Source organism: Amia ocellicauda, chromosome 20 (assembly GCF_036373705.1).
Source record: "Amia ocellicauda isolate fAmiCal2 chromosome 20, fAmiCal2.hap1, whole genome shotgun sequence".
NCBI classification, from domain to species: domain Eukaryota; kingdom Metazoa; phylum Chordata; class Actinopteri; order Amiiformes; family Amiidae; genus Amia; species Amia ocellicauda.
In genome coordinates, this window is record NC_089869.1 from 4,032,663 (window position 1) to 4,047,169 (window position 14,507).

The 14,507-nt window shown below is 48.7% G+C and overlaps 10 non-coding genes across 10 annotated transcripts; 3 read left to right on the plus strand and 7 right to left on the minus strand.

The window, feature by feature from the left end:
• The first annotated feature begins 7,305 nt into the window (after window positions 1-7,305).
• trnan-guu (transfer RNA asparagine (anticodon GUU)) lies at window positions 7,306-7,379 on the plus strand. Its single transcript has one exon. It is a non-coding gene; the product is annotated as a tRNA-Asn (tRNA).
• A 170-nt stretch (window positions 7,380-7,549) lies between these two features.
• trnat-cgu (transfer RNA threonine (anticodon CGU)) lies at window positions 7,550-7,623 on the minus strand. Its single transcript has one exon. It is a non-coding gene; the product is annotated as a tRNA-Thr (tRNA).
• Window positions 7,624-8,177: 554 nt separating this feature from the next.
• trnat-agu (transfer RNA threonine (anticodon AGU)) lies at window positions 8,178-8,251 on the minus strand. The gene has a single exon. It is a non-coding gene; the product is annotated as a tRNA-Thr (tRNA).
• A 980-nt stretch (window positions 8,252-9,231) lies between these two features.
• Window positions 9,232-9,305, minus strand: trnat-cgu (transfer RNA threonine (anticodon CGU)). The gene has a single exon. It is a non-coding gene; the product is annotated as a tRNA-Thr (tRNA).
• Window positions 9,306-9,859: 554 nt separating this feature from the next.
• On the minus strand, window positions 9,860-9,933 carry trnat-agu (transfer RNA threonine (anticodon AGU)). The gene has a single exon. It is a non-coding gene; the product is annotated as a tRNA-Thr (tRNA).
• A 492-nt stretch (window positions 9,934-10,425) lies between these two features.
• Window positions 10,426-10,499, plus strand: trnan-guu (transfer RNA asparagine (anticodon GUU)). The gene has a single exon. It is a non-coding gene; the product is annotated as a tRNA-Asn (tRNA).
• A 170-nt stretch (window positions 10,500-10,669) lies between these two features.
• trnat-cgu (transfer RNA threonine (anticodon CGU)) lies at window positions 10,670-10,743 on the minus strand. Its single transcript has one exon. It is a non-coding gene; the product is annotated as a tRNA-Thr (tRNA).
• Window positions 10,744-12,708: 1,965 nt separating this feature from the next.
• Window positions 12,709-12,782, plus strand: trnan-guu (transfer RNA asparagine (anticodon GUU)). The gene has a single exon. It is a non-coding gene; the product is annotated as a tRNA-Asn (tRNA).
• A 170-nt stretch (window positions 12,783-12,952) lies between these two features.
• trnat-cgu (transfer RNA threonine (anticodon CGU)) lies at window positions 12,953-13,026 on the minus strand. The gene has a single exon. It is a non-coding gene; the product is annotated as a tRNA-Thr (tRNA).
• Window positions 13,027-13,576: 550 nt separating this feature from the next.
• On the minus strand, window positions 13,577-13,650 carry trnat-agu (transfer RNA threonine (anticodon AGU)). Its single transcript has one exon. It is a non-coding gene; the product is annotated as a tRNA-Thr (tRNA).
• Between the last annotated feature and the right edge of the window lie 857 nt (window positions 13,651-14,507).

Genomic DNA, 14,507 nt, shown 5'->3' on the forward strand with positions numbered 1-14,507 from the left:
ACCCAGGTCTTTCCTAGAATGGATCTATCCAGCAAACCTCCCTTTGATATTTATGTCTGTCTATCACTAACGGTCATTCGGTTACACTCTACGATGCAGAGAAGGCGTGCTTGCAACAGAAACTGGCAATCTGCAGCGGTAACGCGCAACGTGGTGGACCCCAGTGCTCTGACCTACTAAGCCACGGCGCCAAGGCGTAACTCTGTACTACTGTAAAAGCAAATGGTGGACCTCTGTCTTTTGGACCTAGGTCTTCCAAGAATGGATCCATCCAGCCATCCTCCCTTTGATATTTATGTCTGTCTATCACTAACGGTCATTCGTTTACACTCTACGATGCAGAGAAGGCGTGCTTGCAACAGAAACAGGCAAACTGCAGCGGTAACGCGCAACGTGGTGGACCCCAGTGCTTTGACCTACTAAGCCATGGCGCCAAGGCGCAACTCTGTACTACTGTAAAAGCAAATGGTGGACCTCTGTCTTTCGTACCCAGGTCTTTCCAAGAATGGATCCATCCAGCCATCCATCCTCCCTTTGATTATTTATGTCTGTCTATCACTAACGGTCATTCGTATACACACTACGATGCAGAGAAAGCGCGCATGCATAAGAAACTGGCAAACGTCAGCGTTAACGCGCAACGTGGTGGACCCCAGTGCTTTGACCAACTAAGCCATGGTGCCAAGGCTCAACTCTGTACTACTGTAAAAGCAAACGCTAGACCTCTGTCATTCGGACCCAGGTCTTTCCAAGAATGGATCCATCCAGCCATCCTCCCTTTGATATTTATGTCTGTCTATCACTAATGGTCATTCGTTTACACTCTACGATGCAGAGAAGGCGTGCTTGCAACAGAAACAGGCAAACTGCAGCGGTAACGCGCAACGTGGTGGACCCCAGTGCTTTGACCAACTAAGCCATGGTGCCAAGGCGCAACTCTGAACTACTGTAAAAGCAAATGGTGGAACTCTGTCATTCGGACCCAGGTCTTTCCAAGAATGGATCCATCCAGCCATCTTCCCTTTGATATTTATGTCTGTCTATCAATAACGGTCATTCGTTTACACTCTACGATGCAGAGAAGGCGTGCTTGCAACAGAAACAGGCAAACTGCAGCGGTAACGCGCAACGTGGTGGACCCCAGTGCTTTGACCAACTAAGCCATGGTGCCAAGGCGCAACTCTGTACTACTGTAAAAGCAAATTGTGGAACTCTGTCATTCGGACCCAGGTCTTTCCAAGAATGGATCCATCCAGCCATCCTCCCTTTGATATTTATTTCTGTCTATCAATAACGGTCATTCGTTTACACTCTACGATGCAGAGAAGGCGTGCTTGCAACAGAAACAGGCAAACTGCAGCGGTAACGCGCAACGTGGTGGACCCCAGTGCTTTGACCAACTAAGCCATGGTGCCAAGGCGCAACTCTGTACTACTGTAAAAGCAAATGCTAGACCTCTGTCATTCGGACCCAGGTCTTTCCTAGGATGGATCCATCATGCCATCCTCGCTTTGATATTTATGTCTGTCTATCACTAACGGTCATTCGTTTACACTCTACGATGCAGAGAAGGCGTGCTTGCAACAGAAACAGGCAAACTGCAGCGGTAACGCGCAACGTGGTGGGCCCCAGTGCATTGACCTACTAAGCCATGGCGCCAAGGCACAACTCTGTACTACTGCAGAAGCAAATGGTGGACCTCTGTCATTCGGACCCAGGTATTTCCAAGAATGGATCCATCCAGCCATCCATCCTCCCTTTGATTATTTATGTCTGTCTATCACTAACTGTCATTCGTATACACTCTACGATGCAGAGAAAGCGTGCTTGCAATAGAAACTGGCAAACTGCAGCGGTAACACGCAATGTAGTGGACCCCAGTGCTTTGACCAACTAAGCCATGGCGCCAAGGCACAACTCTGTACTACTGTAAAAGCAAATGCTAGACCTCTGTCATTCGGACCCAGGTCTTTCCTAGGATGGATCCATCAAGCTATCCTCCCTTTGATATTTATGTCTGTCTATCACTAACGGTCATTCGTTTACACTCTACGATGCAGAGAAGGCGTGTATCAATCAGAAACTGGCAAACGTCAGTGGTAACACGCAACGTAGTGGACCCCAGTGCTTTGACCTACTAAGCCATGGCGCCAAGGCACAACTCTGTACTACTTTAAAAGCAAATGCTGGACCTCTGTCATTCGGACCCAGGTCTTTCCTAGAATGGATCCATCCAGGCAGCCATCCATCATCCCTTTGATTATTTATGTCTGTCTATTACTAACGGTCATTCGTTTACACTCTACGATGCAGAGAAAGCGTGCATGCATCAGAAACTGGCAAACGTCAGCGGTAACACGCAACGTGGTGGACCCCAGTGCTTTGAGCAACTAAGCCATGGCGCCAAGGCGCAACTCTGTACTACTGCAGAAGCAAATGGTGGACCTCTGTCATTCGGACCCAGGTCTTTCCTAGAATGGATCCATCCAGCAAACCTCCCTTTGATATTTATGTCTGTCTATCACTAACGGTCATTCGGTTACACTCTACGATGCAGAGAAGGCGTGCTTGCAACAGAAACTGGCAATCTGCAGCGGTAACGCGCAACGTGGTGGACCCCAGTGCTTTGACCTACTAAGCCATGGCGCCAAGGCGTAACTCTGTACAACTGTAAAAGCAAATGGTGGACCTCTGTCTTTCGGACCCAGGTCTTTCCAAGAATGGATCCATCCAGCCATCCTCCCTTTGATATTTATGTCTGTCTATCAATAACGGTCATTCGTTTATACTCTACGATGCAGAGAAGGCGTGCTTGCAACAGAAACTGGCAAACTGCAGCGGTAACGCGCAACGTGGTGGACCCAAGTGCTTTGACCTACTAAGCCATGGCGCCAAGGCACAACTCTGTACTACTGCAGAAGCAAATGGTGGACCTCTGTCATTCGGACCCAGGTATTTCCAAGAATGGATCCATCCAGCCATCCATCCTCCCTTTAATTATTTATGTCTGTCTATGACTAACGGTCATTCGCATACACTCTACGATGCAGAGAAAGCGTGCTGGCAATAGAAACTGGCAAACGTCAGCGGTAACACGCAACGTGGTGGACCCCAGTGCTTTGACCAACTAAGCCATGGCGCCAAGGCGCAACTCTGTACTACTGCAGAAGCAAATGGTGGACCTCTGTCAATCGGACCCAGGTCTTTCCTAGAATGGATCCATCCAGCCATCCTCCCTTTGATATTTATGTCTGTCTATCAATAACGGTCATTCGTTTACACTCTACGATGCAGAGAAGGCGTGCTTGCAACAGAAACAGGCAAACTGCAGCAGTAACGCGCAACGTGGTGGACCCCAGTGCTTTGACCAACTAAGCCATGGTGCCAAGGCGCAACTCTGAACTACTGTAAAAGCAAATGGTGGAACTCTGTCATTCGGACCCAGGTCTTTCCAAGAATGGATTCATCCAGCCATCCTCCCTTTGATATTTATGTCTGTCTATCAATAACGGTCATTCGTTTACTCTCTACGATGCAGAGAAGGCGTGCTTACAACAGAAACTGGCAAACTGCAGCGGTAACACGCAATGTAGTGGACCCCAGTGCTTTGACCAACTAAGCCATGGCGCCAAGGCACAACTCTGTTCTACTGTAAAAGCAAATGCTAGACCTCTGTCATTCGGACCCAGGTCTTTCATAGGATGGATCCATCAAGCCATCATCCCTTTGATATTTATGTCTGTCTATCAATAACGGTCATTCGTTAACACTCTACGATGCAGAGAAGGCGTGCTTGCAACAGAAACAGGCAAACTGCAGCGGTAACGCGCAACGTGGTGGACCCCAGTGCTTTGACCTACTAAGCCATGGCGCCAAGGCGTAACTCTGTACTACTGTAAAAGCAAATGGTGGACCTCTGTCTTTCGGACCCAGGTCTTGCCAAGAATTGATCCATCCAGCCATCCTCCCTTTGATATTTATGTCTGTCTATCAATAACGGTCATTCGTTTACACTCTACGATGCAGAGAAGGCGTGCTTGCAACAGAAACAGGCAAACTGCAGCGGTATCGCGCAACGTGGTGGACCCCAGTGCTTTGACCTACTAAGCCATGGCGCCAAGGCGTAACTCTGTACTACTGTAAAAGCAAATGGTGGACCTCTGTCTTTCGGACCAAGGTCTTTCCAAGAATGGATCCATCCAGCCATCCTCCCTTTGATATTTATGTCTGTCTATCAATAACGGTCATTCGTTTACTCTCTACGATGCAGAGAAGGCGTGCTTACAACAGAAACTGGCAAACTGCAGCGGTAACACGCAATGTAGTGGACCCCAGTGCTTTGACCAACTAAGCCATGGCGCCAAGGCACAACTCTGTTCTACTGTAAAAGCAAATGCTAGACCTCTGTCATTCGGACCCAGGTCTTTCATAGGATGGATCCATCAAGCCATCATCCCTTTGATATTTATGTCTGTCTATCAATAACGGTCATTCGTTAACACTCTACTATGCAGAGAAGGCGTGCTTGCAACAGAAACAGGCAAACTGCAGCGGTAACGCGCAACGTGGTGGACCCCAGTGCTTTGACCTACTAAGCCATGGCGCCAAGGCGTAACTCTGTACTACTGTAAAAGCAAATGGTGGACCTCTGTCTTTCGGACCCAGGTCTTTCCAAGAATTGATCCATCCAGCCATCCTCCCTTTGATATTTATGTCTGTCTATCAATAACGGTCATTCGTTTACACTCTACGATGCAGAGAAGGCGTGCTTGCAACAGAAACAGGCAAACTGCAGCGGTATCGCGCAACGTGGTGGACCCCAGTGCTTTGACCTACTAAGCCATGGCGCCAAGGCGTAACTCTGTACTACTGTAAAAGCAAATGGTGGACCTCTGTCTTTCGGACCCAGGTCTTTCCAAGAATGGATCCATCCAGCCATCCATCCTCCCTTTGATTATTTATGTCTGTCTATCAATAACGGTCATTCGTTTACACTCTACGATGCAGAGAAGGCGTGCTTGCAACAGAAACAGGCAAACTGCAGCGGTATCGCGCAACGTGGTGGACCCCAGTGCTTTGACCTACTAAGCCATGGCGCCAAGGCGTAACTCTGTACTACTGTAAAAGCAAATGGTGGACCTCTGTCTTTCGGACCCAGGTCTTTCCAAGAATGGATCCATCCAGCCATCCATCCTCCCTTTGATTATTTATGTCTGTCTATCACTAACGGTCATTCTTATACACTCTACGATGCAGAGAAAGCGTGCATGCATAAGAAACAGGCAAACTGCAGCGGTAACGCGCAACGTGGTGGACCCCAGTGCTTTGACCAACTAAGCCATGGTGCCAAGGCGCAACTCTGAACTACTGTAAAAGCAAATGGTGGAACTCTGTCATTCGGACCCAGTTCTTTCATTGGATGGATCCATCAAGCCATCATCCCTTTGATATTTATGTCTGTCTATCAATAACGGTCATTCGTTAACACTCTACGATGCAGAGAAGGCGTGCTTGCAACAGAAACAGGCAAACTGCAGCGGTAACACGCAACGTAGTGGACCCCAGTGCTTTGACCAACTAAGCCATGGCGCCAAGGCACAACTCTGTTCTACTGTAAAAGCAAATGCTAGACCTCTGTCATTCGGACCCAGGTCTTTCATTGGATGGATCCATCAAGCCATCATCCCTTTGATATTTATGTCTGTCTATCAATAACGGTCATTCGTTAACACTCTACGATGCAGAGAAGGCGTGCTTGCAACAGAAACAGGCAAACTGCAGCGGTAACGCGCAACGTGGTGGACCCCAGTGCTTTGACCTACTAAGCCATGGCGCCAAGGCGTAACTCTGTACTACTGAAAAAGCAAATGGTGGACCTCTGTCTTTCGGACCCAGGTCTTTCCAAGAATTGATCCATCCAGCCATCCTCCCTTTGATATTTATGTCTGTCTATCAATAACGGTCATTCGTTTACACTCTACGATGCAGAGAAGGCGTTCTTGCAACAGAAACAGGCAAACTGCAGCGGTATCGCGCAACGTGGTGGACCCCAGTGCTTCGACCTACTAAGCCATGGCGCCAAGGCGTTACTCTGTACTACTGTAAAAGCAAATGGTGGACCTCTGTCTTTCGGACCCAGGTCTTTCCAAGAATGGATCCATCCAGCCATCCATCCTCCCTTTGATTATTTATGTCTGTCTATCACTAACGGTCATTCTTATACACTCTACGATGCAGAGAAGGCGTGCTTGCAACAGAAACAGGCAAACTGCAGCGGTAACGCGCAACGTGGTGGACCCCAGTGCTTTGACCTACTAAGCCATGGCGCCAAGGCGTAACTCTGTACTACTGTAAAAGCAAATGGTGGACCTCTGTCTTTCGGACCCAGGTCTTTCCAAGAATTGATCCATCCAGCCATCCTCCCTTTGATATTTATGTCTGTCTATCAATAACGGTCATTCGTTTACACTCTACGATGCAGAGAAGGCGTTCTTGCAACAGAAACAGGCAAACTGCAGCGGTATCGCGCAACGTGGTGGACCCCAGTGCTTCGACCTACTAAGCCATGGCGCCAAGGCGTTACTCTGTACTACTGTAAAAGCAAATGGTGGACCTCTGTCTTTCGGACCCAGGTCTTTCCAAGAATGGATCCATCCAGCCATCCATCCTCCCTTTGATTATTTATGTCTGTCTATCACTAACGGTCATTCTTATACACTCTACGATGCAGAGAAAGCGTGCTTGCAACAGAAACAGGCAAACTGCAGCGGTAACGCGCAACGTGGTGGACCCCAGTGCTTTGACAAACTAAGCCATGGCGCCAAGGCGCAACTCTGTACTACTGTAAAAGCAAATGGTGGACCTCTGTCATTCGGACCCAGGTCTTTCCTAGGATGGATCCATCAAGCCATCCTCCCTTTGATATTTATGTCTGTCTATCACTAACGGTCATTCGTTTACACTCTACGATGCAGAGAAGGCGTGTATGCATCAGAAAGTGGCAAACGTCAGTGGTAACACGCAACGTGGTGGACCCCAGTGCTTTGACCAACTAAGCCATGGCACCAAGGCGCAACTCTGTACTACTGTAAAAGCAAATGGTGGACCTCTGTCATTCGGACCCAGGTCTTTCCAAGAATGGATCCATCCAGCCATCCATCATCCCTTTGATTATTTATGTCTGTCTATCACTAACGGTCATTCGTTTACACTATACGATGCAGAGAAGGCGTGCTTGCAACAGAAACTGGCAAACGTCAGCGGAAACACGCAACATGGTGGACCCCAGTCACAACTGCTGCGCCTGTCTCTGTGGCGCAATCGGATAGCGCGTTCGGCTGTTAACCGAAAGGTTGGTGGTTCAAGCCCACCCAGGGACGTCCGTCTATTTCTTACCTCATTGCTTCCATTCGTGGTGTGAGACCTGGACCTCTGCTTTATAATCTCCTGTCCAAGAAACATGGCCTCATGCAGTAACAATGGCTACGCTGCCAAAAACTTAAACTTGCCCCACAGTCTTGCTGTACATAGCCTCTGCCTCCTTCAGGCCAGGCACCGCTGGGATTTGAACCCAGGATTTCCTGTTTACGAGACAGGCGCTTTCACCAGCTAAGCCACGGCGCCAGAGCTTGCTGCACCCACCCTTTCCTAGTTTCATACCAATTCAGTGGCTGCTACCGTTTACCTACTATATGTTCCACGCATCCATCCAACCAACTATCAACCCACCCATCCATCCATCTATCTATCTATCTATCCTTCTATCTATCTGTCTGTCTATCTACCTACCTCTCTGTCTTTCTACAGCTAGCACTCACTTGCTTACGCTTGCGGACAAAGCAAGAAGTGTGCGTTCAACAGGATCTGACAGCGGAAAAAGATTTGCAGGAAGATGTAGACAGCACTGACAAGTGCAACAAACATTGGGCGGTGTCCGTCTCTGTGCGGCAATGGCATTTTCGCCATCGGACCTAAAGCCAAAGGTGGCCGCGCGAAGCCTACACAGGGAAGTCTTTGTCGTCCTGACCCTATTCTTTAAATACAGGGTTCTGGGAAGATGACTTTCTGCTTTACTCTCTCAGTGGAAGGGATATATCATTCCGGCCCGTGACGAGAGGCAATCTTGCAAAATCCTGGAAGGGGAGTCCTTAGCATGTACCCTAACATGAACAAAGCTGAGGCACCACTGGGATTTGAACCCAGGATCTCCTGTTTACTAGACAGGTGCTTTGACCAACTAAGCCATGGCGCCAAGGCACATGTCTGTACTACTTTAAAAACAAATGCTGGACCTCTGTCATTCGGACCCAGGTCTTTCCTAGAATGGATCCATCCAGCCAGCCATCCATCATCCCTTTGATTATTTATGTCTGTCTATTACTAACGGTCATTCGTTTACACTCTACGATGCAGAGAAAGCGTGCATGCATCAGAAACAGGCAAACGTCAGCGGTAACACGCAACGTGGTGGACCCCAGTGCTTTGAGCAACTAAGCCATGGCGCCAAGGCGCAACTCTGTACTACTGCAGAAGCAAATGGTGGACCTCTGTCATTCGGACCCAGGTCTTTCCTAGAATGGATCCATCTAGCAAACCTCCCTTTGATATTTATGTCTGTCTATCACTAACGGTCATTCGGTTACACTCTACGATGCAGAGAAGGCGTGCTTGCAACAGAAACTGGCAATCTGCAGCGGTAACGCGCAACGTGGTGGACCCCAGTGCTTTGACCTACTAAGCCATGGCGCCAAGGCGTAACTCTGTTCAACTGTAAAAGCAAATGGTGGACCTCTGTCTTTCGGACCCAGGTCTTTCCAAGAATGGATCCATCCAGCCATCCATCATCCCTTTGATTATTTATGTCTGTCTATCACTAACGGTCATTCGTTTACACTATACGATGCAGAGAAGGCGTGCTTGCAACAGAAACTGGCAAACGTCAGCGGAAACACGCAACATGGTGGACCCCAGTCACAACTGCTGCGCCTGTCTCTGTGGCGCAATCGGATAGCGCGTTCGGCTGTTAACTTAAAGGTTGGTGGTTCAAGCCCACCCAGGGACGTCCGTCTATTTCTTACCTCATTGCTTCCATTCGTGGTGTGAGACCTGGACCTCTGCTTTATAATCTCCTGTCCAAGAAACATCGCCTCATGCAGTAACAAAGGCTACGCTGCCAAAAACTTAAACTTGCCCCACAGTCTTGCTGTACATAGCCTCTGCCTCCTTCAGGCCTGGCACCGCTGGGATTTGAACCCAGGATTTCCTGTTTACGAGACAGGCGCTTTCACCAGCTAAGCCACGGCGCCAGAGCTTGCTGCACCCACCCTTTCCTAGTTTCATACCAATTCAGTGGCTGCTACCGTTTACCTACTATATGTTCCACGCATCCATCCAACCAACTATCAACCCACCCATCCATCCATCTATCTATCTATCTATCCTTCTATCTATCTGTCTGTCTATCTACCTACCTCTCTGTCTTTCTACAGCTAGCACTCACTTGCTTACGCTTGCGGACAAAGCAAGAAGTGTGCGTTCAACAGGATCTGACAGCGGAAAAAGATTTGCAGGAAGATGTAGACAGCACTGACAAGTGCAACAAACATTGGGCGGTGTCCGTCTCTGTGCGGCAATGGCATTTTCGCCATCGGACCTAAAGCCAAAGGTGGCCGCGCGAAGCCTACACAGGGAAGTCTTTGTCGTCCTGACCCTATTCTTTAAATACAGGGTTCTGGGAAGATGACTTTCTGCTTTACTCTCTCAGTGGAAGGGATATATCATTCCGGCCCGTGACGAGAGGCAATCTTGCAAAATCCTGGAAGGGGAGTCCTTAGCATGTACCCTAACATGAACAAAGCTGAGGCACCACTGGGATTTGAACCCAGGATCTCCTGTTTACTAGACAGGTGCTTTGACCAACTAAGCCATGGCGCCAAGGCACATGTCTGTACTACTTTAAAAACAAATGCTGGACCTCTGTCATTCGGACCCAGGTCTTTCCTAGAATGGATCCATCCAGCCAGCCATCCATCATCCCTTTGATTATTTATGTCTGTCTATTACTAACGGTCATTCGTTTACACTCTACGATGCAGAGAAAGCGTGCATGCATCAGAAACAGGCAAACGTCAGCGGTAACACGCAACGTGGTGGACCCCAGTGCTTTGACCTACTAAGCCATGGCGCCAAGGCGTAACTCTGTTCAACTGTAAAAGCAAATGGTGGACCTCTGTCTTTCGGACCCAGGTCTTTCCAAGAATGGATCCATCCAGCCATCCATCATCCCTTTGATTATTTATGTCTGTCTATCACTAACGGTCATTCGTTTACACTATACGATGCAGAGAAGGCGTGCTTGCAACAGAAACTGGCAAACGTCAGCGGAAACACGCAACATGGTGGACCCCAGTCACAACTGCTGCGCCTGTCTCTGTGGCGCAATCGGATAGCGCGTTCGGCTGTTAACCGAAAGGTTGGTGGTTCAAGCCCACCCAGGGACGTCCGTCTATTTCTTACCTCATTGCTTCCATTCGTGGTGTGAGACCTGGACCTCTGCTTTATAATCTCCTGTCCAAGAAACATCGCCTCATGCAGTAACAATGGCTACGCTGCCAAAAACTTAAACTTGCCCCACAGTCTTGCTGTACATAGCCTCTGCCTCCTTCAGGCCTGGCACCGCTGGGATTTGAACCCAGGATTTCCTGTTTACGAGACAGGCGCTTTCACCAGCTAAGCCACGGCGCCAGAGCTTGCTGCACCCACCCTTTCCTAGTTTCATACCAATTCAGTGGCTGCTACCGTTTACCTACTATATGTTCCACGCATCCATCCAACCAACTATCAACCCACCCATCCATCCATCTATCTATCTATCTATCCTTCTATCTATCTGTCTGTCTATCTACCTACCTCTCTGTCTTTCTACAGCTAGCACTCACTTGCTTACGCTTGCGGACAAAGCAAGAAGTGTGCGTTCAACAGGATCTGACAGCGGAAAAAGATTTGCAGGAAGATGTAGACAGCACTGACAAGTGCAACAAACATTGGGCGGTGTCCGTCTCTGTGCGGCAATGGCATTTTCGCCATCGGACCTAAAGCCAAAGGTGGCCGCGCGAAGCCTACACAGGGAAGTCTTTGTCGTCCTGACCCTATTCTTTAAATACAGGGTTCTGGGAAGATGACTTTCTGCTTTACTCTCTCAGTGGAAGGGATATATCATTCCGGCCCGTGACGAGAGGCAATCTTGCAAAATCCTGGAAGGGGAGTCCTTAGCATGTACCCTAACATGAACAAAGCTGAGGCACCACTGGGATTTGAACCCAGGATCTCCTGTTTACTAGACAGGTGCTATGACGATGGTCATTCGGTCATTTGTTTACACTCTACGATGCAGAGAAGGCGTGCTTGCAAAAGAAGCTGGCAAACTGCAGCGGTAACACGCAACGTAGTGGACCCCAGTGCGTTGACCAAATAAGCCATGGCGCCAAGGCACAACTCTGTACTACTTTAAAAGCAAATGCTGGACCTCTGTCATTCGGACCCAGGTCTTTCCTAGAATGGATCCATCCAGCCAGCCATCCATCCTCCCTTTGATTATTTATGTCTGTCTATTACTAACGGTCATTCGTTTACACTCTACGATGCAGAGAAAGCGTGCATGCATCAGAAACTGGCAAACGTCAGCGGTAACACGCAACGTGGTGGACCCCAGTGCTTTGACCAACTAAGCCATGGCGCCAAGGCGCAACTCTGTACTACTGCAGAAGCAAATGGTGGACCTCTGTCATTCGGACCCAGGTCTTTCCTAGGATGGATCCATCAAGCCATCCTCCCTTTGATATTTATGTCTGTCTATCACTAACGGTCATTCGTTTACACTCTATGATGCAGAGAAGGCGTGTATGCATCAGAAACTGGCAAACTTCAGTGGTAACACGCAACGTGGTGGACCCCAGTGCTTTGACCGACTAAGCCATGGTGCCAAGGCGCAACTCTGTACAACTGTAAAAGCAAATGGTGGACCTCTGTCATTCGGACCCAGGTCTTTCCAAGAATGGATCCATCCAGCCATCCATCATCCCTTTGATTATTTATGTCTGTCTATCACTAACGGTCATTCGTTTACACTCTACGATGCAGAGAAGGCGTGCTTGCAACAGAAACAGGCAAACTGCAGCGGTAACGCGCAACGTGGTGGACCCCAGTGCTTTGACCAACTAAGCCATGGTGCCAAGGCGCAACTCTGTACTACTGTAAAAGCAAATGGTGGAACTCTGTCATTCGTACCCAGGTCTTTCCAAGAATGGATCCATCCAGCCATCCTCCCTTTGATATTTATGTCTGTCTATCAATAACGGACATTCGTTTACACTCTACGATGCAGAGAAGGCGTGCTTGCAACAGAAACTGGCAAACTGCAGCGGTAACAAGCAACGTAGTGGACCCCAGTGCTTTGACCAACTAAGCCATGGCGCCAAGGCACAACTCTGTACTACTGTAAAAGCAAATGCTAGACCTCTGTCATTTGGACCCAGGTCTTTCCTAGGATGGATCCATCCAGCCATCCTCCCTTTGATATTTATGTCTGTCTATCAATAACGGTCATTCGTTTACACTATACGATGCAGAGAAGGCGTGCTTGCAACAGAAACTGGCAAACGTCAGCGGAAACACGCAACATGGTGGACCCCAGTCACAACTGCTGCGCCTGTCTCTGTGGCGCAATCGGATAGCGCGTTCGGCTGTTAACCGAAAGGTTGGTGGTTCGAGCCCACCCAGGGACGTCCGTCTACTTCTTACCTCATTGCTTCCATTCGTGGTGTGAGACCTGGACCTCTGCTTTATAATCTCCTTTCCAAGAAACATCGCCTCATGCAGTAACAATGGCTACGCTGCCAAAAACTTAAACTTACCCCACAGTCTTGCTGTACATAGCCTCTGCCTCCTTCAGGCCAGGCACCGCTGGGATTTGAACCCAGGATTTCCTGTTTACGAGACAGGCGCTTTCACCAGCTAAGCCACGGCGCCAGAGCTTGCTGCACCCACCCTTTCCTAGTTTCATACCAATTGAGTGGCTGCTACCGTTTACCTACTATATGTTCCACGCATCCATCCAACCAACTATCCACCCATCCATCCATCTATCTATCTATCTATCCTTCTATCTATCTGTCTGTCTATCTACCTACCTCTCTGTCTTTCTACAGCTAGCACTCACTTGCTTACGCTTGCGGACAAAGCAAGAAGTGTGCGTTCAACAGGATCTGACAGCGGAAAAAGATTTACAGGAAGATGTAGACAGCACTGACAAGTGCAACAAACATTGGGCGGTGTCCGTCTCTGTGCGGCAATGGCATTTTGGCCATCGGACCTAAAGCCAAAGGTGGCCGCGCGAAGCCTACACAGGGAAGTCTTTGTCGTCCTGACCCTATTCTTTAAATACAGGGTTCTGGGAAGATGACTTTCTGCTTTACTCTCTCAGTGGAAGGGATATATCATTCCGGCCCGTGACGAGAGGCAATCTTGCAAAATCCTGGAAGAGGAGTCCTTAGCATGAACCCTAACATGAACAAAGCTGAGGCACCACTGGGATTTGAACCCAGGATCTCCTGTTTACTAGACAAGTGCTTTGACCAACTAAGCCATGGTGCCAATGCACAACTCTGTACTACTTTAAAAGCAAATGCTGGACCTCTGTCATTCGGACCCAGGTCTTTCCTAGAATGGATCCATCCAGCCAGCCATCCATCCTCCCTTTGATTATTTATGTCTGTCTATTACTAACGGTCATTCGTTTACACTCTACGATGCAGAGAAAGCGTGCATGCATCAGAAACTGGCAAACGTCAGCGGTAACACGCAACGTGGTGGACCCCAGTGCTTTAAACAACTAAGCCATGGCGCCAAGGCGCAACTCTGTACTACTGTAAAAGCAAATGGTGGACCTCTGTCATTCGGACCCAGGTCTTTCCAAGAATGGATCCATCCAGCTATCCTATCCTCCAATTGATTATTATGTCTGTATATCAATAACGGTCATTCGTTTACACTCTACGATGCAGAGAAGGCGTGCTTGCAACAGAAACAGGCAAACTGCAGCGGTAACGCGCTACGTGGTGGACCCCAGTGCTTTGACCTACTAAGCCATGGCGCCAAGGCGTAACTCTGTACTACTGTAAAAGCAAATGGTGGACCTCTGTCTTTCGGACCCAGGTCTTTCCAGGAATGGATCCATCCAGCCATCCTCCCTTTGATATTTATGTCTGTCTATCAATAACGGTCATTCGTTTACACTCTATGATGCAGAGCAGGCGTGCATGCATAAGAAACAGGCAAACTGCAGCGGTAACGCGCAACGTGGTGGACCCCAGTGCTTTGACCTACTAAGCCATGGCGCCAAGGCGCAACTCTGTACTACTGTAAAAGCAAATGGTGGACCTCTGTCATTCGGACCCAGGTCTTTCCAAGAATGGATCCATCCAGCCATCCTCCCATTGATTATTATGTCT